Below are 6000 nucleotides of genomic sequence, written 5' to 3'. Positions count from 1 at the left end.
TTAATAATTGTCTATTTTATGTATGTGTGTGTGTATATATATATATATATTAAGTAGACAATTATTAAAAAATGATTAGAAATATAGTGTATTTATTAGAAACTACCAAATTTAAACCTCTTCTACAAAAATGAGGTTACCCACATATATAAGTGTCCTTATTTTTGGCACCATGGTTAGGTTGAGATTGTTTTGATTCATAATATGTACGTAAATCAAATCTCTAATTTGAAGAAGACAATTTTTTTTTAAATATTCTAATTACCACTATCACCAACTCAATTGACCATGTATGAACATAATGAAGTGACACCATACATTAAAATCAAGTTTAGTATATTCAAGTCTTTTCTCCCTGCATAATAACTCCACTCTTATTAAATTACAACATATAAAACATTTATTTTTTGTCAAATTAAACTATTTTAAATAATTTAAAATTATACAATAAAATTTTAATTTTTTAAACATATTATTACAAATAAAATAATCAAATTAGGTGAAATGGTTTTAAATAAAAAAATTGTATGCGACTTCAAAAGAATCTTTATTACTTGATTTGTTTTGGAGTGCTTAACTTATTAGTTTATTATTCCTTCTATATGCAATGACAAATTATGATATAATTTTTTATTTTTTATGGTATTTTGAACATCTTTTATGAGAAAAGGTGACAATAGATTTTCTTCCTTACAGATAAATAAAATAAAATAAAAAGATGCCTATCTATATTCTTCTCTAGATGTCAATTATGAAGTGTCTAACAAGTAAAATTAAATTAAAATCAAATTATGTTACACTCTAATTCAGAAGCTACCTACCCACTTCTCCATCTAAGCTTATTAAATGAGTAAATGAATTATCATTACAGTTGTTCTCTTGTCTTTTAAAAATCAAATAAACAAATAAGGTGAAACTATTTAAACTAAAAAGTTTGAATGTGATTTCAAAAATATTTTTTCAAAGTTTGTTTTGGAGTGCTTGATTCCCTCTAGATTAATGAAGAATTATAATAGAATTTTTTTTTTTGATCGGTAAAAGTTCGAAGTCAAAATTATAATAAAATTTTTATTTACAATATTATATTAAATATTTTTTATACGATCTTATCATGTTTCTATATATAGAACATATTTTATAGTTAGAAATATGATACAATACTTAGATTGCTTTAAGTGAGAAGTTGGGTTTGGATTTAGTGTTAGTAGTTTAAGTACCTATCTATTGAGCTTTGGTATACAACTAAATTATTGATAACATAAGCATGAGAAACATTCTACTTTAGAGGTTTGCTACTCATAACTCTATAATATCCTTATTAACTAGATTACCCTTATTAACTAGATTACCCTTCCCCTGCACATTTGAAAAAAATCATCCATACAAAGAAAATGAGTCATCTAAACATCATAACTAAATATCTAGAGATGGTAAAATTCAACATATAAACCTATTTTCACCTTATTTAAATTTCTATTCTATACATAAGGAAACTTTTTCTTATTAATTATGTCATAAAATTATATTATATTATCAGTTTTCATTATGAGTATATTTTATGAATCCTTCAACTTGATTTTTTTCCTTATCATGATCTAGGTATACCTGAACTTATTTAAAGTATCCTAAGGAACCTCTTGATCATATAGTAAGGAATGCAATCTTTTTTATATCATTGATTAAAATACAAAGTATAAGGAAGGAGATACAAATTTCTACATCAATTACTATAAAATATATTCTAATTAACTCATCCCTTAGAATGTTCCACTAAAGATATTTCCTAAGATGCTAGAAAGAATTAAATTGTAATAGTATAATAAGTTACCTAAGTGGTCTATTAACACAATTTAACAACTAGTGGATGGAATATTTGAAAACCTTTCTCATTAAAAAACTTCTCAAAATTGAATTGGAAATTTCCTCCACATTAGATATGAGCATAATTTTTGTGTAAAACACTTCATTTCTCAATGAAAGTGTGTTATATATGTTAGAAGTAGTGCCTCATATACATCTTTTGTTACTTCATTCTCAAGAATTATAAGGTCAAAATGTTCAATATTTCTCTTATCCATTCATGATTTCCCTAAACTCTTCTTATTTTGTCATTAGTTTAGCATTTTTCTCTCTAATAGATTTATAGTTTAAACATAAATGAAGAATAATATTAATTCCATAAATAAGGAATTCCCGTAATTATAATTTTAGATCTCATTTTACATAAGTCTCTATGCATAGCTCTAGTTATTCATACACTATGCTATTGCCATATAAGTTTACCTAATGAACCCCTCTTTAAATCCAATATTCCTATCACCAATAAAAACTAGGTCCTCTTCTCCTTCTTTATAAGATGCGATAGGATAAATCACATATTAATCACTTTGAAAAAACTCTTATAAGCTATGGAAACTAAAAACCTACTACCATTAGCAAGGTGGAAATTCATGTCATTTCCAATCCTAAACCATTCCTACAAATATTTTCATCATAGACAAGAATACTAGGTGCAAAATTATCATACAATGAATTTGGGTTTAAATGATGAAATCTATCCCATATACACTCTTTAAGGAGGTTTTAATCTTCACTCAAGATAGGTCCATGATACTAATGGATATCAATATTGCATCATCCTCTCATCTACCTAATTTAAGGAACTTTTCAAAGTTTCCTGGCCTTAACATGATTAATTTGATCTTCACGTGAAAATTATTACATGATAAACATTATCAAAGCTCTTTTACTTATATTAATGATAAAAAGAGGGCTATTCAGGATTGCTAATGGTAGATATTTTGATGTTTATATCTTTCCTAAGATTTTTTATAATGAAAAATTAGTCAATAGCTCTGTTATTTTAGTTTACATCAATTAAACTAGACTTTATGCATGCTATTATAATCATAATTATATATTATTTTTAAATCTTTTGAGAATTTTCTTATATCAACCTTACATACTAACGAATACTAGAGTTTTGAGATTGGTTGTACATTGCAACTAAATATTAAGTGAAAAACCATAACATTTTACCTTCTTGATCACAACAATAATCTCCAACCTAGGAACAATTTGTATCTCTTGTATGTTGAGATAGCTTCATAAAAATATTTGAAAATGAAATAAAAATAATAAAAGAAAATGTCAAGAAAAATAAAAATTAAAAGATACAAAGAACTCAATTACCAAGGTGATTTAAATAACCTCTACCTAGGCTAGAAATCTTGAATTACTAGTAGAGACCTACCTTGAGTTGGATTACATATATAATAATTAAGGCTATGAAAACCTATCTATTGATGGAGTAATAACTCGTAATTAATTATTGTTTCTACTTTAGTACATGAGAATTATAATATACCTAGGACAATCATTCAAAGGTTAGTTGATTGGGACAATCTTTACATTTTTTTGGTGATGATATGTCCTAGAAAACTACAAGAAATTAATGAATTCACATTCACACATTTGGCATTTAAAAACACTTTATCATGCATAGGGATGGTTATTTCTATTGTGATTCTTGCATTCATTTATTTTTATGGTTGTGTTAAAAAGATATTTTGGGTTCATTTATTGGCTCTTTTGTATGGAAATTGTTAGAAGCATTTTCTAATAGATTTACCATTTTTTGTGCATCACAAATTGTACCCAATTTTCTCTAAGAAAATATAGACCACATTTTTTCTCTTTTAATTTTTGGTTCATTTTTATTTTATCTTCCTCTAATCTCATTTGCATAAATTTCAAATTTAAAGTCTTGATTAGATTCTAGTAAGTCGGTTGACTATTTGTATAACAATTTGACCTTTGTATTGTGAGGGTCCATCATCTTGGTGACTTGACATATGTTGGCAATTGACAATCATCCAGTGGATTCTAGTGCATGTATAATGGATTAGGGTTGTCATTGATTGTAAGTCTCCTCTGAAATTCTATTTGGTAGTTATGGTTTTTGGTAACCAATAGAGGAAGTGGTCCAGTAATCTGTCACCGGTATTTCAGGATAAGCAGAGCACTTTTGGTTCAAAATCTTTGCGATGATTGCGGTGGTGAGATTCGTGCATGGGACAATAGGGCTAACATGTAGAAATCATTTAGACTTTATTTAGTTGGTCCGCATATGTTTTGGAGATTCAGTCTAAGATGACACCCGATTACATGTTACATTGCATATTATGGTTGGCTGACTTGATGAATGTTTTATTTTTTGATTACGAATATATATGACCAATTTAGAAGATCATTTTGATGTATGGTATGAGTGAGTAGTGATCAAGAAACCTATCTGCTGTAGTTTCACTTGTGCATTCTTGATCCGATAGCTGACTAAGAAGCAGAATAGAGAAGAGTTGCAGAGGTGTTACAGTCAAACTTTTGCACTTAACCAAAATTCACCCATTCATTTTTTGATGCTATTGTGGAGTTAAATCATTATAGTTCTCATTGTAAATTATTTGTAAGTCAGTGAGACTTCCATTTGTAATCTGAGCAGTGAGCTCTAGGAAGTGAGCCTGAATGTATGTGCATTCCCCCTTTGTAATATTTATGTACTCCTGATAACAGTATATGAATAGTGTGGGTTCCAATCCCATTGTGGTTTTTCCCTTTACGAGTTTACACGTAAATATCTTGGTGTTAAGATTTTGTGGTTGATTATCTTGTATTTCTGCATTTTACTTTCCTGAATTTGCTTCTGGTGGTCTAAGAATAAGATTGAATATTTATTTACTGGTAGAACACTAATTTACCTCCCCTCTAAGTGTTCCCTGATTCCAATAATATATTCGATCTATATTGTATAATATACAAGGTATGGACTTTGTTTTATGATTGTTTATTAAAAATTGAATGTGAAAATTATTACATGATAAACATTATCAAAGACCTTTTACTTATATTAATGATAAAAAGAGGGCTATTCAGGATTGCTAATGGTAGATATTTTGATGTTTATATCTTTCCTAAGATTTTTATGATAAAAAATTGGTCAATAGCTCTTTTATTTTAGTTTACATCAATTAAACTAGACTTTATGCATGTTATTATAATCATAATTATATATTATTTTTAAATCTTTTGAGAATGTTCTTATATTGACCTTACATACTAACGAATACTAGAGTTTTGAGATTGGTTGTACATTGCAACTAAATATTAAGTGAAAAACCATAACATTTTACCTTCTTGATCACAACAATAATCTCCAACCTAGGAACAATTTGCATCTCTTGTATGTTGAGATAGCTTAATAAAAATATTTGAAAATGAAATAAAACTAATAAAAGAAAATGTTAAGAAAAATAAAAATTAAAAGATACAAAGAACTCAATTACCAAGGTGATTTAAATAACCTCTACCTAGGCTAGAAATCTTGAATTACTAGTAGAGACCTACCTTGAGTTGGATTACATATATAATAATTAAGGCTATGAAACCCTATCTATTGATGGAGTAATAACTTGTAATTAATTATTTTTTCTACTTTAGTACATGAGAATTATAATATACCTAGGACAATCATTCAAAGGTTAGTTGATTGGAACAATCTTTACATTTTTTTGTGGTGATATGTCCTAGAAAACTTCAAGAAAGTAATGAATTCACATTCACACATTTGGCATTTGAAATAACTTTATCATGCACAAGGATGGTTATTTCTATTGTGATTCTTGCATTCATTTATTTTTATGGTTGTGTTAAAAAGATATTTTGGGTTCATTTATCATCTCTTTTGTATGGAAATTGTTAGAAGCACTTTCTGATAGATTTACCATTTTTTGTGCGTCACAAATTGTACCCAATTTACATTATCAAAGCTCTTTTACTTATATTAATGATAAAAAGAGGGCCACTCAGGATTGCTAATGGTAGATATTTTGATGTTTATATCTTTCCTAAGATTTTTATAATGAAAAATTAGTCAATAGCTCTATTATTTTAGTTTACATCAATTAAACTAGACTTTATGCATGCTATTATAATCATAATTAT

The sequence above is a fragment of the Cryptomeria japonica genome, chromosome 11 (assembly GCF_030272615.1).
Source record: "Cryptomeria japonica chromosome 11, Sugi_1.0, whole genome shotgun sequence".
Lineage (NCBI taxonomy): Eukaryota > Viridiplantae > Streptophyta > Pinopsida > Cupressales > Cupressaceae > Cryptomeria > Cryptomeria japonica.
This window is presented reverse-complemented; position numbering follows the sequence as displayed.